We start from the raw sequence: 26,886 nt of genomic DNA, 5'->3' as shown, positions 1-26,886 counted from the left end.
TATATATACACACACACAGAGTGTCTAATAATTAATGATAAAACTTCCGCTTAGTGGCAGCATGGACTAAACTGAGTAGAAAAATCCTTTGCAATTTTGATAATAATAGTTGATAATAGTTAACAAGATATTAATTACTAAAAATTGCCGAATATTGGTCTTTAATAATTTTTTACTCAAATACTATCAACTTTAGAAGAACAGCAAAAAATAAAAATTATTTATTTTCTTCTCATAGAGCTCTAAGAATGTTTTCGGAATTTTTTATCAACTTAGTATTGTATTTTTTTATCGGCAATTATTTTTACCAACATGAGAAAATACGGTATTAAAATTTCTGAAAAAATTCTTTTTTCGCAATAAGAAAAAAGGGAAATTTTACAAGAAAAAAAAAAATAATTTTTGTCTCTTGTTGTTTTGTTATAAAGTTGATAATACTTGAGTAAAAAATTATTAAAAACTAATATTCGGTGATATTTAGTAATTGATTTTGTTAATTATATTATTTATTAATTGATATTTAGTAATTGATCTTGTTAACTATAATGAAAATTGTAAAATGGTAAAGAATTTTTTGATTCAGTTTAGTCTTTGTGCTTTATCTCTATACGAGAATTTTATCATTACTTATCAAACATCTTGTATATAAATATACAAGGTGTTCAGTTTAAAGCTTCCACACGATTTTTCAGACACTTTTGACAGTTAAAAAGAAGATTGAAGACTGAGTATTCATTTGTTTTATTAGGCTAACATACGATAAAAGAATTTTAAAAAAAATCTATTTTCATTAAAAAATCAAAGTCATTTAAAATTTTTTAAATAGATACAATTTTTAAATAAATACAATTTTTTTCCCATAACATTGTAAAAGTCTACAAGACAAATTTAAATCACTATCGAAATGTCAATAAAACATATAAATATTCATCTTTTAACTTTTTTTTAACTCAGAAGTACCTATTTGAAAAATCGTGCGGACCATTACGCTATATATACAGGATGGATAGTAATTCTGTCCACTTAGAATATTTCCGTTATTTTTAAAAATACGAAATAATTTATTGAAGTTGTATATATTGTCGATATAGTATCGTATTATAATAACCATGCACACAGAAATTTGCTCAAAATTATCGTTTATGATTTTTTTAATGTTATGCTACTATGGTACGCCATCTTATGACGTATATTATATTCTGCATTTTATTGTACATATATGTATCAACTACGTGTTTGATATCCATATATTTAAATATGTACAATATATCTGCTACATATTACGTACGTATTTTGTCTTTGATATGCGCAATATATCTGCTATTTATTACATATATATTAAGGAGGTTGTAAGGCAAATGCAATATATTAAGAATTATTTGAAAAAATTACAGATATTCTAAATTGCATTTAAAAGTAATACAAAAAAATTCGAGATAGTTTACCATCTGGATCAAAAGTTCTAAAAAAAGTTTCTATAAAAAATAACATTTTTTTTCAATTTAGAATAAAAAAATATATATAAAATATAGGACTTCTTATAATTATGAAATATTTAAGGAGGCTAATTTAAAGTCAGCGCGGTAAGAAGTTACGCAATTTATACTTATATATTAATAATATTGTATATTAAAAGCTATTTGAACGTTTCAGTTATCGGTTTTAGCCATCTTCAGCAAATATATAATTAATATACTAGCAGAAAATATCTTCTTATCTTTGAAAATGTAAGATGTCATCAACCTTCTATCTAGTCGGAAAGTAAGAAAAGCACAAACATCGTACAAAGAAGTTGCCTGTCTTCTTGGTTAACAAGTAATTGTGTTCTAATAATGTTAAATTAAGAGTTAAAATTATATAAAAATAATGTTGAAATTATACAAAGAGAATGCTTACCTCAATCTCCATATAATACTACAATTAAGTATAATTCAGAAATCATAAATATAAAACAACAAACAAATGATTTCAATCTTCAAAAAGACACAGATGGTTTAGATCGTACATATAATGACATTCTTAATAAATATAAATAAATATAGATTTAACTTACACAATGACAACATCGTCCCTTTCAGTCTTAAAAATATCTTGTTTATTACATTCTTAGACATGAAACAGTTATAAACATTCGATACATTTTGACGATTTCTAAGTTTCATCACAACATGTTTTATACAAATCTTTTTCATGTATTGTATTATACTTAATTGTATTATATGGAGATTGAGATAAGCACTTTCTTTGTACAATTTCAACGTTATTTTTACGTAATTTTAACTCTTAATTTAACATTATTAAAACGCAATCACTTGTTAATCAAGAAGGCAATTTCTTTGTGCGATGTTTGTGCTTTCCTCACTTTCTGATTAGATAGAAAGTTGATAACATATTTTCAAATATAAGGAGATATTCTCTGCTAGTATATTAATTATGTATTGCTGAAGATGGCTAAAACCGATAGCCGAAACGTTCAAACTAATATCTTTTAATACACACTATTAATGATTATATAAGTATAAATTGCGCATTTCTTACCGCGCTGACTCCAAATTAGTCCCCTTAAATCTATTATTTTACAATATTTTTTCAATTCGTACTCTAATAGAAATATATGAAAATGTATTATAAAAAATCTCAAATCTCTTTTTTATAAATACTTTATGAATTCAAAAATATTTATGTAAAATTACATTGAGATGCAAACATTAAGTGTTCAGTAAATAAACAAAATATTTATTTGTTATAAATTAAGTGAATTTCAATAAACTTTGCATAAGTCATTTTTACAATAGTAAGTAATTTTTACATAGTACTTAAAATATTTATATAAAAAAATGTATATTTTTGTTATTATTATTAAAATTTTTATTTATAATAATAAAACTAATATCAAATAAAATAAATAATCTATAAAAATGTTGCTCAGTAAAAACAGAATGTTATGAACAACTTTCACATGTATATAGTTTGTTTAATGCGTAAATATTAATATATATTTTATGCCTTTACAACCTCCTTAAGGTATATATTTCGACTCGGATATTTCACATTCGTTGCGTTAATTATATATTTAATATGAATTAATATTATATTTGATATGAAATGAAACGCAATGTAAATGCAATATAGATACGTATTTAATATATATTTGCAATGAAAAATGCTGTGCGGATATACATATAGGACGGTTCTTATACAATACAATAACAAATAAAAATCGATTTTATTTATTTTAAGCTGAATAAACGCAATTTTAATTTGTTTAAAAAATTGTTGTCCACATTATTCCAAGACATAATAGATTTTTAAATGTTATTTAAGACGTTATAGTACTGTATATTGCCATATTATGAATTATGTTGGAAATATTTTTAAGCAATTTTCATAAAGTTGAACATATTGTATTCAGCAATATTTTCAATTTTAAAGTTATAGTAATTTCACAATCTATGATAAATAAATTAATTGATAATATACAGAATAGATATAATATTATAAAGCTCATGATAGCCCAATTAAATATTAATAATGTATTATGTTATAATTGCATTTTTATTGATTTAAATTTCTGTAATATCATAAACAAATGAAATGAGTAAAATACGTTTTAAAAAAACTATTTCTTTTATATATTATGTTTTTCACAATAAATCTTCTTACATGTATGTTATTGTTTCTTTAAAAATAGCATTTATATCTTCAGAAGATAAAATATAAAAATCAGGTATTTTTCTTTTTTTTGGCTAGTTACTAGCATATACTTTATTTTGTATGTGTATGTGGGTATTAGTAGTTCGCATGTGTACTTACATACATTCATAGAATTTATTCGCTTAAAAGTTTATTAATTAATTATTTTTGCGTCACGACAGGACCCTCAGGACTTATCTTTTTCTGCTTAATTTTTAATTATTTTGATGAATTTTTTAACATTAAGTATCGGTTTTTTGTTTTCATAGAATCCATAAAATATTAATAGAATATTTCAAAAAAGTAGTAAAAAAGTAGTAAAAAAAAGACAATCATAAATTTTTATTTGCCATAATTGCTATAACTGAACAAGTAATCAAAATTTATGCTTTTTTGGAAAAAAAATGCATTTTCTATTAAATTATCAATATCAATTATTTAGGCATTCATTCAAAACATCCTAAAATATTTTTTCAGAATTTTTCAGATTTTTTCATTGTATTGTTTTTTTTATTAAAAACTTTTTGAAAAATAAAAAAAAACCATATTTTTCTACTTAAATCCAAATAAATAATTCAAATATCTCCTGTAATTGTGTTCTAAAGAGTTTTTGGATTATTGAATTAAGACAAAATTTCCAAATTTTAAAATCCAAAATAGCGGAATTGATAACGATATGGATAAAAAACGTATAAAGAAATAATCTTATTATTTAAAAATTTCTGGATATTTTAATAGCTGCATCTGAATCTGAAGCGAAGATTTTCAAACATCGAAAATAGCAACATTGAAATGAAAGATAAAATGAAAGATAAAAGACAGACTTCACAGCTGACTCGACTACTCATAGCGGACGAATCACTGCCGTTGCCACTGCGCTGATCGCGTACGTAAGGCTTAGAAGCATCCCAATATCAGAAAAATATTGGAATCGTATCTTCTATTATTATTAGAATCTATTTTTTATGAAATAATTTATTTTTATAAATAATAGAATAACTAAATATTTCACTCAAAGTTATTTGAATTATTGATCTGCTATATTGGATCAGCCATTTTGATTAAAAAATTTTGATTTCTGATTTGTAATCAGTGGCCCGAAAAACCCCCGGGTATAAAGTTAAAAAAAAATTTTGATACAAAAATTCGTAATACAAAGAGTTAATATCTTTACATTCTACTTTACTTTTTTGTATACAACAAGATGATTTTACAACGATTTACGTATGTATTAATTTTGAGATAATGCAAAACTTCACGATTAATTTATCGATTTGCGAATATTTTGTCATGTCGGCGTGCCGACGTGCTGCTTTCTAATAACCTACGAAACTCACTTTCAATTTTTAACCGCGATGTTAACTGCTACAAGATCATGTGACATAACAGATGCCGAATTAATATAGTTGCGTAATCATTCGAGTTAAAAATATTTAAATAAAGATTGTTAAATGCGCATTTTTATATGTGTTGTTTGTTATTTATTACATATATTCTGAAATCGTTAAATATTCTTTCCAAAATAGATTTAAATTTTAGTCAATTTGATAAATCGTTAAGTATTCTTTCCAAAATAGATTTAAATTTTAGTCAATTTGATAAATTTTTTGTAAAAGTTGAATCTTTGATTTTTACATCCTTCAGCCCCTGCATACATTGTAATATAATTAAATTTAAAAACATTATCCGTTGAAACTATTTAATTCTACCGACACGATCCATTTGAGATCTGATGTACATAATAATAATGTATATATTGGAAAAATAGTTCAAATTAAAAAAAAATTAATTATTTAGTATGAATTACTTATTAAAGTGCTTATAAACTGAATTAAAAAAATTTTTTCAACATGATTCCAATAAAATCAAATCTGAAAGTCTTAAACAGAACTCGCTTTAATAGAATTTTAATTTGGAGATTCTTACTCTTTCGAGTTTTAAAATTAAATAATTTATTGATTATAATTCCATTTTTGTTTCATCAATGTGACTATATGTTTTTAGTTATAGTCTCTTAGTTGATGTAATTACAATTTTCTAATCGCAATTACATTAATCAAGAGACTATAATTAAAAAGACATAGTCATATTTATGGAATAGAAACGTCTGCAATTAACAGCAGACATCTCATTGAAGTAACTAATGTAATTAATAAAAATCTGATAGTTTGTTATTGACAAATGAAGAGAAAAGATGGCAATGAATTTATTTCTTGAAAATTCCTTTATTAGATTTCTGAAATCATATCAATATGCGCGCAGAATAAGCTCATGTTTCGCATGCTGCGATTCAATTACAATCAACGAGCAATAAACCGTAAATTTTTCTTACATGATGAAGGCAGACGGTAAATATTCCAGTCTTGCTGCAGAATTAATTGACTTTCACTATATAAATCTTCTTACCATCGACGTATTGTATTGTATTTTCCATTGCATGTTTCTAATATGGATCATTAAATCTGATTTTTGCCTTAATTATCTTAATAATACTATAATTATAAAAAATAGATTGAAAGAAATAGAATCGCAAATTCGTATCGCGAGATGACCAATATACATTATTCATACTCTTCCGAATTTTCAAATTAAAATTTTATTGATTATAATTCCATTTCTATTCCACAAATGTGACTATATATTTTTAATTATAGTCTCTTAGTTGATGTAATTACAATTTTCTAATTACAATTATATTAACCAAGAGCCACTATAATTAAAAATAGTCATATTTATGGAATAGAAACATCTACAATCAATAGCAGACATCTCATTGAAGCAACTCATATAAATATCAATCTAACATATTATATAACATTTATATTACTAGGCAAGTGTGCGTTGCTCGCGTACTAACTTTCAATGTAAAGAACGTCTGTAGATGATATGGCCAATGTATGCCAACATTAGCACATAAATATCATATATGACATATATAATTATCCATATTGAAAGTAGTCAACATTTAGCGAATGTGTGCAAAGTTGGCTTATACATTGGCCATACTGTCTATAGGCACCTTTAAATACAAAAAGTATACAAATATATAAGTATTTAAGGCAGATTTACGCAGATTAATCACAATAATCGAATTTTTATGAGAACAGTTGTCAGAACATCTTGTGTTCATTACTCTTACAGTATGAAATGAGCAAAGCGAAAGAATTAACCGAATCGTGGAAAAGAGGCAATAATTCAATTATTGCGATTTAACTCGCAAATTTTATTATAGGAAGAAGAGAAAGAATATTTTATAACATTTAATTTATTGAACTAAATTTTGAATGAAATTAAAAATTAACTCATCATAAAATTATATTTTATTCTCAAATAATTTAATTTTATTAAAAATGAAAATTATTTAATAAAAAATAGATATATAATACAAAATAAGATTACATACGAAAAGGTTTAATCATATAATAACTCAAAATACATTGCAACAAATTTTGATCTATTTTTTATTTTTCAACAAGTAATGAGTATTTCTTACACTGAGGGATTTTTACACTGAGAAAAAGAATATAATTTTTTAAAAATTTCATCATTTTTCCATTTTTTATAAATTCTGTTTTGAATTAATAGAATAATTTTGTAATATAACTATAGATATAATTATAAGGAATTTAAATATGTTTTATAATATGAAAATAAATGATAATATGAAATCCCTTTTATTGTTAACAATTTTAAATGATATATTAAAATAATAAAATTTATTAGTAACATTTAATGTTAAAACATTACATTAATATGCAACATTTCTGTTTCTTAACATTTGAATAATTCTTATGTATCTATATTATTTTATTAAAATAAAAAAAGGAAAGTTGTAAATTGTAAATTTGTAGAATAAATTTTCAAAAATAAAATTTTTCATTTCTTAAAATCTATGATGAAACTTTTTTAACTTTATTTTCTTTTTTAGTAGCTACAAATATATAAAAACCATTCAAATATTGAGAAAAACAGGAACGTTGTAACACGATATAACAAAAAATGTAACATATTCTTACTTATTGATCATTGTTCCACACGAAAAATTGAGTTTATAGTCATATAAGCAGAAGTACGAGAAGAAAAACAAATATTTAAAAAAAAATGATTTAGACACAAAAATACACACCTGTGTTTACACAATGCAAGACACACTTTGCGGAAAGTAGTGTCTTAGCAGTACTATGGTCGTCGGTATACTGAATGGAATGCGTTGCTTCGACTGTGCCTTCACCTCGAAATGATCGTCGAATCAGCGAGACGCAGGTCGTTGCGAAAATCACATGCATGTATCCAAGATCCTCATATTCTCGCATGTACGTTACACACTACTTGTATCGCCCGCAAATGAATGTACGGCATGAAAATAATTCTCCATTGATAAGTCAATACTTATAAGAATTTTATTGATAGTAACAGAATGTACACAATGAATGTACACAAAATTCTTTATGAAATATTTTATAAAATAAAATAATTTAACTGTAATATTCAAACATTGATGCATGAGATATTTTTCCATAATATACGTTTTATGTAATTAATTTATATGATATCAACATATATAGTACTTGTATTATCTTAAATTAAATATTTATGATATAAAGAAAACATCTTATAATTTCAAAAACTTAAAATTTCTTATCCAAATTTATTTATAGTTATACGAAATTAACAGTTCTATTTACTGAAATTTAATCATCAATATGATTCGAACGAGGGACACTATTTTTTAAAAATAATTCATATTTTTTAATAAGTTTAATAGATATCTATTATATGGTGTGCGGCAACATTATGTAATGACCATGTACACGCAGATAGAGTGCAAATCAGTGTATCTTTTACAAAAATAAGTAGCAAAATAATATTTCTTATACAAATTTTTTGTTTTCAAAACAATTGATTTTTTAAAAATCCATTATTATTTACTTTTATTTACTTTTTGAAACAAGGTACAAGAAAGGCATTAAATAAAGGTGTACTTCCTTTCAGGTCTAAACTTTTTTGAAAAATGGGATATACAGGATATCCCAGAACAAACATTTGTCCTTAAAATCATATTCCTGACTTATTGCTAAAACGATTCTTCCGTTATCAAAATTTTTCCGATACTTAGTTTTTAAATTATAAGGAAAAATATTTAATTAGAACGGAACGCGTTCGGAAGGTAAGCAGAGGTAGCGCAACTCATCATTTGATACGGGTGCTCACTGCGATCAATTACTACGCGAGACGCGTAATACGATGGTATACGTGAACAAGCAAGATACATATATTTTGTGTTTGTATTTGTAATACAAAATACAAAATGTCAATCTTAGTAACTACTCTAAATGAACTATGAGCAGATTACATTACAAAGCCGCTATTCACGTCTAGATGGCTCTAGCTGTATATGCTACGCTCTAAGGCACTACCCAATCAGAAATAATTTCGAAAAGACATCATTTCGATGTCGAAAATAAAAATCGAAAGTTTTCGAAATTTCTATTGATTTCGACGAATTTTTGGCTCCAATTTTGATTAATTTTCGAGTTGGAAATAAAATCTTGGATTAATTTAGTCAGCACACAAATATACTATTAATGTCACTAGTATCATTAATGCAATAAGTAAATTCGACAAGTAGTGTGACTAATAGCGTAATAGTGGTGGAAAAAATTCATTAATTAAAGTTTCATTGAAATTTTATTGTGAAAATAAATATTATTGATTAGCATCATATTTCAGAGGATACACGACAAAATTATAATAAAAAAAAAATTTACTTTATGAATTTGAGAACTAATTTTATGATGCACATATGCGCGGTCCCCATCCGAATCTGAACATCCATATATTATGCTTCATTTCTGTGATCGTACGAGAATTGCTCCTTTGAAGAACACCTATAATATAATGCTGGATGTATAATTGTAACATATCTGTTCAAAGATGATGTGAAAGAGGTGTACACATAAAAAAATTATAATTAATATTAAATATAGTAATGTACAAATGATGATATCTATGATAATAACTTGTTTTTAATAATATTGTAAAATATTGGGAGTACAAATAAGTTTCCGCCGTTTTTTATCAAAAATTAAGCATTTATTATGAAAGAACGGTACATAATGTTTTATTCAAAGTAATGGCCATCGCTAGCCTCTACTTTTTCCCATCTTTTTGGTAGCATGTGGATGTATCGGAAGAACGCTTTATCTTTTGAGGCTATCCAATCATCGATATATTACAATATAATTTTTGGTATCTTCATATGATGTGAAGTGCTGCTCAGACAGGCTATGCGTCATCGATCGGAACAAGTGGTAGTCGGAAGGAGCAATGTCTGGAGAATACGGCGGGTGGGATAGAATTTCCCATTTGAGTGTTTCTAAGTAGGTTTTGACCAGCGCCGCAACATGTGGTCGAGCATTATGATGCAGGAGAATAATTTTGTCATGCCTGGAGTAGTGGGCGCGTTTTTCCTTGAGTGCTCGGCTCAATCTCATCAATTGTGTTCGGTAGAGAGCCGCAGTAATGGTCTCGTTCGGTTTGAGCAACTCATAATACACGACACCAAGCTGATTCCACCAAATACAGAACATTTTTTTTTCCATGAATATTCGGCTTGGCTATCGATGTTGGCCAGGTGGTCCCCATGATTTCCTCTTCTTTGGGTTATAGTAGTGGATCCATTTTTCATCACCAGTGACTATACGATGCAAAAAACCCTTTCGTTTATGCCTAGCAAGCAGCATTTCACATGTGAAAAATCGACGTTTCAACGTTTCTGGACTTCAGTTCATATGGAACCCAATTCCCTTGCTTGTGAATCATTCCCAATGATTTCAAACGATAATTGTTTGTTGAGTCACTCCTAATGTAAGTGCAAGTTCTTTTTGCGTTTGGCACGAATCTTCATCCAATAATGCTTCCAATTTCGCGTTTTCGTACACTTTCGACCTTTCGCTACGTTCTTTGTTTTCGACGTCAAATTCATCGTTCTTAAACTTTTGAAACCACTCACGACAATTTCTCTCGCTTAAGGCAGCATCACCATATGCTTCTACAAGCAATCTATGAGCTTCAGCTGCAGATTTCTTCAAATTAAAGAAGTAAATCAAAAGTTCCCGCAAATGACGCTTATTCGGCTCAAAAACTCGACATTTTCGTACAAAAAAAAATATATGATGCTGATACAAAATCGCTAATATTTCAAGGTTATGTTGCCGGATGTCCGATTTTACAATATATCGTTTTACATCAAACAATTTTAACTATAGTTTATTAGTGGCGCCGTCTTTTGCAAACGGCGGAAACTTATTTGTACTCCCAATTTTATTATTTTTATTAGCTGAAATAATACTAATTGCTCTAAATAATATGTGTGTGTGTGTGTGTGTGTGTGTGTGTGTGTGTATTTATTACTCTAATAAATTTTTTATACCAAATATTATAATTATTGAAAGTAGTTCTACATTACGTCATATGTCGTCATATAGTACTACAATATAACACTACTGTCAGCATGGATGGACACTATTGCGTATCAGTAGTAATACTGTAATAGCAGTGACACTAGTAGTATTTTTATACTTCCAATGATATTGAAACTTGTATAATAGACCAACATTTAAATTTCATTAATTTAAAAATTGAGATCGTTTCGATATCGATTCGATTTAGAATTAATCTATAATAGCTAAACTTAGAGTCGATGATATTTTTTCTTGATTTTCTACTCATTTATGAGAGACAGCTAATAGATTATCAATATTTATGGTAAGAGACATTATTCCTTGAAATTCCTCAATATAAAAGTGATATATATATATATTAAGATTATATTAAATAAACTACGAAGTACAAATAAAAGTAATGTTATTCAGCAGGAGTAGAAATATAATAAAATAAGAACAAAAACTCTAGAAGAAAAGATATAGACTTTATCAATAGTTGTCAAAAATTTCTGATTCGTATAAAAAAATTTCATAATTTTCTAAAAAGTTATAAAATTATTTATAAATTCTGAAAAATTTTGAGAAAGCTTTTATGATTAGAACGATATTGCAATTGTCAAAATAAAATCGAAAAAAATGTCGATTTGACCTTTAAACAAAAATATTCAAAATATAAGATTACATATCACATATTTATACCAAAAATATTAAAAATGTATCAAACTCTTATTGCACTCTCTACATATGTAATTTTTTATCACTCAAAAATGTTAAAATTTCGATGCAAGTTTCAAATCAACAACTTTTCCATCGTAATGACGTTTTTTCAAGGAACTATTTCTGACTGGTAGATATATAGGTAAAGTAGATATATAGGGTAGATATATAGGTAATGTAGATATTCTCCGCTATTGGTTTTTCTTGATTAATAAATTATAGGATACGATCCACTTCACGCAAATGCTTTGAAGTATCCTTTGATTAGAGTCCTATATATGATATGAGAGAAGCGACATCCCCACACCTCTAGCATATGTTCAGCACCGTCATGTCCGCTCCAGTTGATCAATTCATCCGTCATACTCCATTTTCTCTATTATAAGAATCATGAACTCTGTCAGGATGAGGTTAAGCAAGTATTTTTGTGTTTTCTTGTTGAATAATGTAGCGATTAAGTGTAATGCAATTACAAATGTTACATAAAAAGGTAAATGATATATTATATACTTTAGATATGTGTATGTACTAGACAGTTATAGAAAAGAAACATGTGATAGTTCTCTACTATAAGTACAATGACTACTTTAATTAGGTATGAGGTCACTAATCAGAAATCGCGACGTCGATGTCGCTTCTATCATATATAGTTTTTGATTGATTAATTCGTAGCAATTCTTTCTTCTGATTGGTCAATAAAATATAATTTGCAACGTTAAGTGGATCACATCATATTTAGTGACAAAGGTAAATGTTAAGAAGAGTCCAAATTTTAATAAAAATACACTGAATCAATACGTTTTCATGTAAAAATAAAGATTTGACAAGAAAAAAATGTCGCTATGCTTCGCGAACCGAGATATTAATCCTTAAAGTCGACGACTATTCGGATTAGAAAATCTGTCATAACAATGGTTCACTATTGTATTGTATGTATTTTTCACTAAGTATGTGTTCACTATATATATTTTTAAAAATATAAATTCTCTACTAAAGTAATGAATTTGTATTTTAAAACTATGATGAGTTTGTGTTTTTAATGCAGTGAACTATTACTGTGAAAAATAAAACGCAATAAATTGTTTTTCCGATATATTGTATACTACTTCTATACTACTTCTATACTACTTTAATTTGAAAAAAAGTGCAACTGAAACTCATCGATTACTTGCAGAAATTTATAGTGAATATTCCAACAGAAACAATTTGTAGAGTTGATTTCGACAATTTAAAAATGGTGATTGTGATGTTCACGACAAACAACGATCAGATTAATTGAAAAAATTCGAAAATAAACAACTGCAAACTCTATTGGAAGAAAACTCTGCTAAAACACTCCAAGCACAATTAGTTCAACAGTTTGAAATCGACAAATCAACATTTCACGACGTTTTATGAGCCATAGAAAAGATTCAGAAAGAAGGGAAATGGCTGCCACATGAACCGAAAATACCATTGCAATCATTTAAAGATATTGATTTCTTTGCTTGCAAAACAAAAAAAGAAGTTTTTTATGGCGTATCAACCGTCGATAAAAAATGGATCTATTTTGATAATCTGAAACGTAAAAAATCATAGATTAATCTTGGCCAACGAGCAACATCGACTCCAAAATGAAATATCCATGGTCACAAAGCAATACTCTGTATTTGGTAAGATATGGAGGATGTTATGTATTATATTATGAGTTAAACCTGAATGAAACAATCACCGCTGAGCGTTATAGTCAACAATTGGAGTATTTGAATGATAATTTGCAAAAACGATCATTGCTGAAAGGAGATTTTTCTCTTCTTCTCCATGATAACGCTCGGCCACATATTAGCTGTGAAACAAATACTGATGGAACTCGAATGGGAGATTCTCCTGCATCCAGCATATTCTTCGGACTTGGCATCAAGTGATCATCATCATTTGTTACGATCGATGCAACACGCTCTGGAAGATTCACATTTCCAATCATTCACACTTAAATACTTCGTAATTCCGGCGTAGTAAAAAATTGGGTTGTAGCTTGGATTGGCTCAAAAGACATTATTTTTTCGTCGCGAAATTCAATTTCTGCTAGAAAAGTAGGAAAAAGTTATAGCTTTGTTCCAAAGACAAATTTAGATTCTTATCACATTAATATAGGTATAAGACGCAAAAAATAAAAATTTTTTTACAAACCTTAAAATGAAATACTTTTTATAAATCTGTTTAAGACTTTTACTACTCACGATTAACGCTTAACTTCAATTTATTTTTTATATGTTTCTAATTCTAGCATTAGAAAGAAATGAAGAATAAGTTGAACCTCGGTTAAGAGTTAACTGTGAGTTGTGAAACTGGACCTAAAAGTAATAACTTTTTGAAGTTATTTACAATAGAAATAATTAAATGTAATAACTAAATAGCTTTTCTCTTTTGAGTAAATATTTTAAATCTTTTTTATTTTTAATACAGATCTAGTGTACTATGTTGTATAACAAAGAAGAAAAAATCAAAATTTCCAACAGTTTACTATGAAGAGTAGGGCCTACATTTCAGCTGACAACCATCCCCGAAATCGGCTGATGGATCAAATTAGAAGGGAAAGGCTAACTCAAGAGCCACTAGTTGACAGACATGAAATAAATGTTCAAAAAATACAAAAAAAACAGTGGCTTTCAATGCAATCCTCTAAAACATCAACAATACAGTCCACTTAGAGTACGTATCAAAGTACTCTAAGGCTCCTGATTAGTCGCGACGGCCATGTTGGAATCGTCAGAAGTGAGAAATGACACGTTAATTTATGTTGCGTACCATTTTTAAATAAAGACAATTTGGATGAAAAAAAATGATGAGATTACTTTAAAACACTTGTAAAAATTGATGAAAACTGTTTTTTCCTCCCTTGACAGCCAGTAAATGGTCGTAAAAGGCACATAAAGTGAGCCTATATTCGGGCGGAAACGGTCCGACAGCTATTGTAATGAGTAAAATACATACACGCTTTTACATACAAAATTCCAAGATAACTTTAGTTTTCATCGATAATTACGACTTTGATAAGTATGAGACAAGTCACATTTTCACAATTAAGCATGTTGTATGACGTTAGTGTCATCTTATATGGAAGGTTCGCTTGCTAAGACGGCGTACAATAACAACGATTCTCTTTGTTACAATTCTAACTTTTATTATTGAATCGAATTTAAGATGTATTCAAAGCAGGCAGTAGACGAAGCTTGTAGACCGATAACTGATGCAATCGTTGAGATGCGTGCACAGATAATTCACACTTTGTACGATGTTGAGTGGTTTCTCACAGTTCGAAAGAGAATATATTGCGAGCAGCAACGAGACTGGCAAATCTCGTCAGAAACTCAGGCAATTCTCGCGCACTATTGCCCTCGCGGTACGCGTATACCGAGAATGTTAGAGAATGTTAGATGAAAGAGAATGACAAAAATACAGCGGTAATACGTGATAGTCGGTGTGATTCGCACTTGATAGAGAAAAAGCGTTACGAAAGAATAGATGATCCGTATTGATCGGAATCGGAGAGCGAACTGATTTCTCGTACGCGATCGTTATCTTTTCGAGTGTCGCACAAGGGGGGGTCGCGTGCCATCTGAAATAGACAGCGTGATTAGAACGAGATATATGCATGTTTTGAACGAAATGTTGGTCGCAGGAATGTTTGAACAGGGATGGCTTAGTATCGATGAGCCATTTACTTGCCATTCCCGAGAATACATTAAAATCAACGAAGATTCCGGAACATACCGCCTGCCTTGAATATCTGCATTCAAAAGAATTCGCATCAAAGCGCGCAAGATACAATAATAATATAACAACGAAAATGAGTTAATACAGAATACAAATTCGGAATGCAATATAATCTACGTTTACGGTTCGCAAGATCGGTAATAATCAAATACGTTCAACGGAACTCCGCCCATGACGGAATCTTTAGATTCTTCGGTATTGATCGTGACAGGTAGAAAACAAAGTTTTACAATTGATCGCCTATACTCGGAACGACAGTTTTTATAGTTACGCGAGTTAATTCATCATCATTTGGATGACACGCCATAATCCAAGTTCCCATTAGCTTGGTGGAACCGGAGGATTACGCACGAGAATGATTTGACCGACGATTTGACTTTGGCCAATCGCTGGACAACGCGTCATTTTGGGCGTTGTTGAAAGATATGCAAGTAATCACCGGATTATGACCTCCAAAAACCTTCGGTTATTTGTTAAACCATTTGTCAACGCGAAAGTCTATGTTCGTTCAAGTTAAGCACGCTTGGTTCAGCGGGAGCGAGAAGAGGTTCCGATCAAAAAATGATCGGGAGTCAGAGCGCGATAATCGTCGAGATTATCGGAAATGGGAGCAATCGGGCGTGAAGGCACGCCTCGATTCAACAGAGGAGCGTTGATATCTCTTCAAAAGTTAGCATGTGGAGGTATCATTTTAAATGATGTTTAATACTTTTAACGTAGGCCTCCCACAGATCGCCGAAATGCGGCGACACAGGGGAAGGTAGGAAATGTCACGCGGTTCCATCTGTAGATCGGTTTCGGAAGTTAGGATCACGAATTGTTTTCGCATGTGTGTGTTGGACAATTCGCGATCGGCATCGTGATTCCGTTATCGGAATACATGGACGTCAGTAGTCCTCGGCGAAAAATAAATCATTGATACGTTGTAATAAAGGTAGGAGAGATATAATCGCTGATGAGCTCTAAGGGTAGGTCGTGAGGCATATGAATAGCACGATATAGGTCTTTTGCGATTTATGCTCGATCGGGAGTCGTTCAGACAGCGATCGGATCTGCGTTAATCAACGCTGATATGGATAAAGACGCGAGCGGTGCGGTTGACTCAGCCGGGAGGTCGTCCATGAGTTCGACGGGCACGTTCACGCGTGCATAGTATGCATTTATAAAGATCGAACAGTGGCGCGAGCCCGAAGAATCCAGAATTCGTGTCGCAACGATGCGAGCGTCAATTGAGAACCGGCACGCAACGTTCGAAGATGATGATGCTGGATAATGAATACTATAGCTGATGCACGTGTAAGACGATGGGATTTCTCGTCGCTCCTCGCCGGGAGGCAAGCTCGACGGAATCTTCCTCGAATACGAACAAATCCATCCTCGTCCATATAAAGATTGAAAACAAAGAGTGGACTGTTCTTTGGTACCAGGCGCTTATGTGTTAGAACCGCGATCTCATTAGGAAACATGGTTGACTGCATGATTTTGAGCCAGTAGCGTTTGGCGTTATGTTGAATTTCTTCGGGGAGCAAAGTCGCGGTATTCGTGGATTTTTAGAGCGTCAGAATCGATTTAGAAAACGATATAGATAAGCGGTAGTTCGTAGCAATTTTGGCTACAAAGAATAACGCGACGCGAAATCCCAATTGAGCGTGCAAGACACATACCAGAGAGATCTGAGAGACGTTGTTCGAGAGGAACATCGGAGGGTATCGAAAGGTACGAGTTCGGCCAGGACTCGGGAGAATGATGGAAAGGATGGAGTGTCTAACCATAGAGTATGTGTCTGGAAAAGATCGGGAGCGAAACGCGCAGTCCGCGGGATTGATGTGCGTCGGAACATGACATCACGAAATTCCAGGAAGGAGTGATTGTCGAAACGCGATTAGCGACAAAGGTTTTCCATCGGGAAGGTGACTGGCTCAACGAGTGTAATGGAATCTATCTAGTAATGACACTCGAGATTTGGAAGTTGGAGCGCGAAATGTATCAAGTGTGCGAGAAGCAATGCAGAGGATAATTCTGTGGGACGTTGATGGTTTTAAGAGAGGCCACTTTTGATGTGGCGGCGAGAAGAGAGACGGTGATTGAGCCATTTATATTAACAGTACGAAAATACATTGCGGCAGTGAAAGCCGCAATCGATGCGTCGGAAAACATGAAGGGCACAATATAAAGAGTAAGAGATCCATAAGCAGTCCAGCGCGGAATGCTAATGGCATTGAGACGCGGAAATCATTGATAGTAATCAGACCAGCAATCAAGAAGTTGGCTAGGAATTTCGTCATTCTACTGGTCATTAAAGGGATCACAGTCGCTGCATGAGAATTTTGGCGGTAATACTAACGAGAGTAACCCATCTTAAAGGATCGAAAAACTTAGCGATGGTCGATAGAATGGCTCGTTTGTTGCGTTCAGATGATGACAGTACGGTCACGTGAAATTGAAAGATATCTTAGGGTTCCAAAGTATTCCTCGTCGACTTGAAGAATCTTAGTGACTAAATCATGATCGCGGGATCGAGCTCGGACAATAGAGCGATGGCATTATTTGCCCATTTTCGAAAGCCTTCTTTCTTCAGTTGATCAATTGATTAATTGATCGCGTGTTTAACGAGCAAGAATCTGATCGTCTACGCCAAAAGCGCAATCGTCAACGTATGTCTGATGACGTAAAACGGGAACCGCGGAAATTCGGCACCTTCATCGCCTACAAGTTATTCTAAGATCCAAAGGATCTAAATAGGGAGCGGCGACTGTGCCGTAGATAACGATGAGAAGGCAGTAATCGGTGATTGATCCACCAGGGATAAATTGCCACACAATGCGTTGTAGTCGGTGTCTCGGGAGTCAACTAAGATTTGCCGATATTTTAGCGATATCGATGATAAACACGTAACGATATTGGTGCCACTGTATTAGAACAATAGCTAAATCCCTTTAAAGTTTAAGGCAAATGAGCATATGGTCGTTCAATGATGTCTAATTTGATGTATGACATAAAGCATTGAAGACTACTTGTAAGCGGATGGTTGCACTGCTGTCACGTAAGACAGCGTGATGCGGAATATAATAAGTTTATTTTGGTTGACAATTTCTGTTGGATTTGGACTTTTGGTCATATAACTGAATGTTTCATATTCTGCGAGAAATTCGTGGTATTCGGAAGCGATAATTGGGTCTCGATTTAAGCATTGTTCCAAGAGGCGAAAGCTCGAAACAATAGAGCGCGACCTATCGAGATAGATGGTCCGTTTGTAAACAGTAATCGAACGATATAGCGTCCTTCCGGTGTATGGGAATGTGTTCTGAAATGCTCTTCGCACTGGTGTTCTTCAGGACTCCGACGAACTTTCTGAGGCACTTCCTCAATCTCCCAAAAGCGACGAAGATCGCGATCGAGAATTTCAAAAACAATTCCGTGATGCGCAAGCGCGGAAATTGACCCAGTCGGAAACGAGGCTATTGATACGGAAAGAATCCAGCCGAGAATCCAGTGTCGTATTTTGCGCAGTAGGCTCATATTCATTCATTCGAAACATTTTCGAATACCGTCGAGAACAAGCATGCCTAAAAGATCAGCACCAATTATGATGTCGAGGATTCGAACTCATGGGGTCACGATCGGCAAATTCAAGTCCGGCGACGTGTCTCTAATTATACGCGGTATTTACTCAATTCGGTAAATATTTCATTAATGATCGAAGTATAAACGCGGTGGTAATATAGGCAGGTCCGTCGCGAGACGCCGGAGTAATCGTAATTTGAGCAGCGTGACGCATGACAGACTACATTTCGCCGGTACTAATGCCAGTAATAGAAACAGAGTGATTAATTCTCGAAAGGCGTTGAGTAAGCGATTCGGAAATAAACGTAGAGACGGATCCTTGATCCAGGAGCGCGCGAACAGTGATAAAACATTTATGAGGCAAATAAACTCGCACGCGCGCGGTCGCGAATAAGATTTTGGAGCTCGGCGCTACGGTTTTCACTAGTGCGTAGCGATTACATTCTCGCTACTTATCGGTACGGACGTCAACAGTTGCTTAATGTCAACAGGCTTAACGGAATTATCAAAATGTAACAACATGTAATGCCGTTTACTACATTATCGGCACGCGCAAGAATTTGTATCTTTCCCAGCATGCTTCGTACTGAAACAGTTCACACAGCATTTCTGGTTTTTAATGAATTCAAAATGTCTGGAGTTTGCTTGAGGAAAACATTGATACAATAGATGTTCACTTTGCACAAGAACGAAACGGGAGACGCGGTATGTAAAGCGAGAGTTTCTCTCTTGGATGTCGTCTGTGATTTCTCCATTGCATTCGCGGGTGCAATCGCGTTGAACGTGCGAATGCAACATGCGAGAAATTGATCAAGTTCGCGGATAATCTACAATATCGCCGATTAAGTTCCCAAGTTTTTCGCGACTTATCGAATTTTTATAATTAGAAAAACAATTAGAAAAACAAGCCAATCATCCCAATGTTGCGCAACCGAGATTATTCAGGGCTTGTATCGCTTCATTGATTTGATCGCGAAGTGTACGAAGATTGTTGGAGATTTCTGTCGTGAACAACGGTAAATTGAAAAGCGATTGTAAATGTATCGTAATAAGACGATATTTATTATCGTACCGAGAAACGAGAATATTCCACGCGATAGTGAAATCATTACCGCGAGATGGTCAAGAGCATTATTTGCATCCCCTCTTACACACGAACACAAATAATGCATACGTTTCGACTCTGATCGTTAAACTCTGATCATCACTATCAATTTAAATTTATCGCAAGAGTTTTCCCATTTGTCGAAGATCGGTAGGTTGATCCTCGGAAGATGCGACGATGACTGGAACAAGTTATTAAGATCATTCACATCATGTGCAGCGGGATGGAGTTCGCGGACTTCGTGACAGTCCAGTACCTCGGCAGCTTCATGGAAATGTTTCTCACACGTCAGGAAGTAGTTCTGGGTGAAGTACGCATGGGTTGTCTTCAGTCTTTCTTGTCCGCAGCTAGCGTAATTTTGCAATCCAGTTCCTAGCATCTAGCAAAGGTCTCCTTGAGAGTTGCGAGGCATTGTCGTGTTATATAATACTTGTCAGCCTGTCCCAACTTCTTAAAATTAGTGAGTGTGCAAGATATGGCACTCATCTGTTGGTTTTGCATACTCATCAGTTTGTCGAGAGACGACATGATTTTCAACGGAAAGGCACAACTCGGAATGTTTGAGAGTCAAGCAAATAATAACTTTCCTTGATAACGATCCGGCTCGAAGGACAAAAATATGTTGTATGTTTGTGACGTAATGTCACCTTGTATGGAAGGCTCACTCGCCAAGGCAGCGTGTAATAATAACGACTCTTTGTTATAACAATTGTAACTTTTATTGTTGAGTAGAATTTAAAATGTATTCAAAGCGGGCGGTAGGCGAAAGTTGTAGATCGATAACTGATGCAATCGTTGAGATGCGTAATTCGCACTTGGTACGACGTTGAGTGATTTCTCGCAGTTCGAAAGAGAGTATATTGCGAGCAGAAATGAGACCGGCAAATCTCGCGTCAGAAACTCAGGCAATTCTCGCGTGCTACTGCCCTCGTATACCGAGAACGTTAGGTGACAAAAATGCAGCGGTAATACGTAATAGAATGTCGGTTCGCACTTGATAATTCGAGAAGAAGCATTACGAAAGAATAGATGATCCGTATTGATTGGGATCGGGAACTGATTTTTCGCACGCGAAATGTGTGCGCGATCGTTACTTTTTCGAGTGTCGCACAAGGGGATTCGCATGCCATCTGAGATAGACAGCATTAGAACGAGACATGCAAGTTTTGAATGAAATGTTGGCAGGCAAGTTTGAACAGGGACGGTTCGGTATCGATGAACCATTTACTTGCCATCCCCGAGAATACATTGAAATCAACGAGGATTCCGAAACAAAGCAAATAATAACGAAATGGCATGCAACAAATTTCGTTGTCAAAACGTCACTTTTTCACGCCTATAAGTTCGGCCTATAAGTTTATCATAGTGCGGCGCTGTAACACACAAACAAGCCCATGTCCGCATGCTCGCCTGCGGTGCGCCGAGAGTGAACGAGAGCTCCTTCTCACACTAATCGCTTTTTATACAATCGGTCCGCTCGGCGATTTGCGCGCATTTAATTTCGTGCATTAAAATTTGCTAAATTTATATTTTCTCAGCAATAAATTGTGGAAAATAATTTGTGCAAAACAGCAATAATTTGTGAAAAATTAATTTTTTTAAATTTGGGGTAGCTCGGCGAAATATAAACAAATAGCTTAACCAAATGCTTCGCAAAGTAACTGTAACCATGAAATTTTTAATTTTTTATTTGAATTTTTATTTTTTCGGTTTATTATTATTAAAAAATCATGTTTGCGTGCAGTCTAATTAACAAATTTAAGTCATATTAGCTATATTTCTTTATTTAACATGCTATAAAAAGTTTCCAATTGGACAATTAAATATACGGAATTATCAATACAAAATTGTTTTTGTGAATTTTCTTGCAGACGCAAATATGATATTGTATATATATAATAAATAATTTGCCAAAATGTTAGTGTAACTGTCGAATATAATTGCAAAATATATTTTTCATATAACATTAATTTATTTTTATATTTGCGAAAATACTATATCTTTAACAGTTACGCTACGAGGGCAAGTCAATATGTTTTTAGAAAAACATAGTAAAACATTTTTTTGATCGATTTATTTTTATTTCTCAATATAGTCTCCTTTATCCTCGATACAATTGATCCAACTGTTCTCCAATTTTTTTCAAGCCGTTCGAATAATATGATTTGTCCAACTTCAAAATAAGCCTCTGCTTCGGCTCTCTGGTGGTGAATCTCTTTCCTCCGAACCATTTCTTCAGGTTTGGAAATAGGAAATAGTCGCAGGGGCTAAATCTGGCGAATATGCTAGATGAAGAAGCAATTCGTAGCGGAATTTGAATTTGGCCATCGGTGTCGGGCACGTGTGAACCCGTGCATTGTCTTGATGGAAGAGTACTTTCTTCTTCGCCAAATGGAGACATTTTTTCTTTAAAATATTGTTGAAACGATTGAATAAGGCTGTGTAATCGCCATTGATTATTTGCTTCGATGAAAGGTAATCGATATGAATTAATACCGCGTACATCCCAAAAAACTGTGGCCATCATCGTCGACTTTACGGTCTTCATCTTCTTCGGAGCTAGTTCACCCGGTGAAGTCCATTATTTTGACTGTATCTTCGTTTCGGGTGTGAAGTAATGGATCCATATTTCGTCCAGTAATAAATCGACGCAAAAATTCGTCTTACATTCGATTACATTGAAACATCTCCAAACATGTTTTGAAATCGTCACACGGTCGCGCTTATGGCTCACAGCAAACACGGCATCCATCTTGCCGAGCTTTTTCATACCCAATCGTGCAAAATTGAAATCACTGTGATATGCCATGTGATATGCCTGTGGCCTCAACAAGCTCGCGCACTTTCACTCGTTGATCAGTCAAAACAATATCGTAGATTTTATTGATGATTTCTGGCATAGCATCAATTGAACGTCCTGAACGAAGTGCATCACATGTGGATGTGACCATGTTTAAATTCATTCACCCAATTGTATACAGTCGCAAACGCTGGTGCAGATGTGAACATTATCCAACTCGGCTTTGATTTCGGCATTAATTTTTCTTTCATATGTAAATGTTTGATCACTGTACGAAAATCGATTTTTTCCATTTTGCAAAAAATACAAAGGTTGTTCACTTTAATCGTCTACAGAAATGAAATCACGCGGTACATTCTATTCAAAATTTGACAGTAATCAGCTGAGAGATGTTACTTGTCAAAAAGTAATGTGACATGACACTGCCCTCTGACAGATTTTCTAAGAACTTATTGACTTGTCCTCGTAACATTTGGCAAACTACTTATTAATTATTTATTTACATATATTATAATTGCATCTACAATTAAATTCACAAAAACTGATTTTGTACTGATAATTCCGTATACTTAATTGTTCAATTGGACACATTTACAGCATATTAAATAAAGAAATAGCTAATGTGACATAAATTTGTTAATCAGACATATGCACTCCATACTCAAACGTGAGTTTTTAATAATAAATCGAAAAAATAAAAATTCAAGAAAGGAGAAATTTTCTAAACTAAAAATTTCATGATTACAATTCAAGATTTTTTTTAACAACAAATTCAATTCTTTCTTGATAAATTGAAACGGAAATTTTATAAAGAGTGATTTTTGGAAAAAAAATTGTTATTTCTCCTAATAATCAAAGGGTAATCTTTTTCTTTTAAATTCGTAAAAAATGTCAGAATTTCGAATGCTTCACACGGTTATTTGATGATGCATTAACGAAATTATTATATTTTCATTTTTTTGAAGATCTCCACTTTTTAAAAGCATTTTATAATAGTTTAAAAATTGTTTTGTTATTAAGTATACGTGATAGTGCAATTTTTGAAGAAGAAAAATCATCCTAATAAATAGCTGTGCGACTGCTCAAAGATGAAGAAATTAAATTTTCCGCAGACAGGTTTTTAGTCAACAAATGACTTTTTGCAAAAACTAATGAACATTTCAGGCTTGTTCAGGGAGAGTTAGATTTGTTCGTCATTACGAGAGTTACATTTTACAAGAATTTCAAAGCTTTGCGTTTAAATCTCAATGAACAGAGAGCGAGTGAAAAAAAGGACTTTTTCATCAAAAAGTGTATTTTATTTTTTTTTTCTATTGAACTAATAGATCGATTTTAATGTTCCATGTCTCATTTTGTAATTATTTCGAATATCTACATTTTTTTATTTTTATCGATTTTTTTTTCATATAATATAATCAATATATTTCCTTTTATAAGGGAAAAACGTGCTTTTTGCAACATTCGATTTTTTTTCATAAGTCTCGAATCTCAAATATACGCATTTCTTCTGTCTAATAGCCTTTCGAGATTTTCGTGAAGAGAAATATTGGTTTATAATTTTTTTCCGATAAAATTCTACTTCTACTAAATTATTTTTGCTACTTGAAATTATGAAGGAGAGAGTATATAACGCGCATGAAAAATCGTAAACAATTAAATATCTCGTAAACTGTTGCGTTTTAATTGCGTTTTAATATGATTTACTATTCTGAATTAATACTGAGAGAAATACACTATTACTACAATTTATTAAAACTTATATGTTATTTAGAATGTCCTCGCCCTTTATTAATGCCTACATGGCCAAACAACTGAGATTACCGAGAAAGCATTTTCGGTTGCTTGAAACAAGTGATTAGTATGAGAAGGAGCTTGCTCTCGTTCACTCTCGGCGCGTCGCAGATGAGCACACGGACATGGGCTCGTGATTAAATGTGTGGCTACCGGTTTCGCCAGACCGCCATCTGATTCTGTCGCCACCGTCAACGCAGAGTTCTTGGCTGAGTAGTATAGGATCCTTAAGATTATAGGCTAGTATTCATAGTCAGATCTTATATTCAAGATCGTCTCAAGTACAGTCTTAAGAAGTCACGAACCAATCAGAAGATTGCATTAGCATTTTAAGACATTACTTAAGACGGTCTTGAAACAAGAATCGACTATGAATACCATAGTTTTATAATTTATTAAGACCGGTATTCATAGTCTTATATTTGAGATCTTATATTTGAGAAGTCTTAAGTACATTACTTGAAACGATCTTAAAATAAGAACCGAATATGAATACCAGCCTGAAACTCATAGTCAGATCTTATATTCAAGATCGTCTTAAGTACAATCTTAAGAAGTCACAAACCAATCAGAGGACCGTATTAATATCTTAAGATAGTCTTGAAATAAGAACGGACTATGAATACCGCCCTAAGTTCATAAGCGAAATGGTTGAAATCTATTTACGGACTTACTTTATTCTTTATTACATCCCCAGCTACAAGATTTATCGTTAATTCGATCAATATCGAATTAACGTCGATCGACATTGAATTAACATCGATTTGACATCCAGTGACGTTGAATCAAAATCAATTTGATATTGATCAATCAACGGTCATTTCTGACTGAGCCGGAAAACCAGCTTCCGACGTGTACAGCCTCTACTGTTCATTGTAAACGACGCTTATGAGCTACTGCAGACAAAATTCCGTAACAGTAAGCGTAAGGCGTAAATTTAAGCCGATAAGCCAATCAGGATATGGCTACGTAATCTGATGGAAATAAAAATAGTAAAACTTATCCTTAAGGGAAATTTCAAACAATTAAAATTTGTCTTAAGCGTCGTTTACAATGAACAGTAGCAGTAAGAAGCTATAGACACATTGGGAGTAAGCTGGTTTTCCGGTCCAGCCAGAAATAATTCGAGTCGATCAATGATGACCTTGCTCTCCAAAGTCTTGACCTTACTTTCCTCCTGCGAAATTCCTTCTGCTGTTTTTTTCGAATTTTTTCAACGAGATTTCTAAGAGTCAACCCTTTTTTTTATCGCTTTTCTAGCTAGGTCATCTACCCTCTCATTCTCTTAGATTTTTTTGCGAGATTCAAATGAATTTCACTTCAGCGTTCTTTTTTTACTAGGTGAAGGATCAGTGTCTTAATTTGTAAAACACTGATCCTGTTATCACCTGGCACTGGAATTTTTATATAATGCTTTGTTATTTCTACTAAAAACGCATGACTGTGTTTTTTTTTTAAGAAAGTGTAAGGACCAAACCATAAAAAATTCTCCCTGCTTTATTCGTTGCTATTTCTATTTCGCGCAAACTTACTTTCAACGGGGATATATCGACGAATAGATACAGACATCGTTCGCATATTAAAATATCTTACAATTCTGTGTATTCGAATCCAATTTAGCTATGTACACATATATCATATAGAACAGTGGACTAAGCACGCTACGTTGAACCCTCTTTATATGAATTCTCTAAAATCCTTTTTGAACTTTCCGAATCTGCAATGGACCTGTCAAGCTTAAGGTGATCAAACTATGCATTGAAGATAGAGATTAAGATTAAGAGTAAGATTTCAGATTGTTCACACTATGAATTATAGCCAACAGCGGTTAAGATTGAGATTACTAAGAATCGGATTGATAGCTGGAACTACATGTCAAAAATCTTTCCTTTATTTCAAATTTCTTAATTTTTGGAAGCATTTTCCCTATACTTTCATTAAATTTTAAAACTTATACTTTTATAATCCTTTATAATTCTTATTTGTACACATATATATATAATACAAAAATTAAT

General features: G+C 32.4%; 1 protein-coding gene across 2 annotated transcripts in view; it reads right to left on the bottom strand.

Annotated features, from left to right (window-relative positions):
- LOC108686954 (short-chain dehydrogenase/reductase family 16C member 6-like) overlaps positions 1–7,996 on the bottom strand; it is a 41,341-nt gene extending 33,345 nt beyond the window's left edge. For both annotated transcript variants that reach the window (XM_018192490.1, XM_018192498.1), the window contains exon 1: positions 7,820–7,996. The gene's annotated coding sequence lies outside the window, so the exon portion shown is untranslated. The remainder of the gene's footprint in view (positions 1–7,819) is intronic.
- Positions 7,997–26,886: the final 18,890 nt, after the last annotated feature.

This window comes from Atta colombica, unplaced genomic scaffold (assembly GCF_001594045.1).
Source record: "Atta colombica isolate Treedump-2 unplaced genomic scaffold, Acol1.0 scaffold101, whole genome shotgun sequence".
In the NCBI taxonomy this organism is placed as follows: domain Eukaryota; kingdom Metazoa; phylum Arthropoda; class Insecta; order Hymenoptera; family Formicidae; genus Atta; species Atta colombica.
This window is presented reverse-complemented; position numbering and strand designations above follow the sequence as displayed.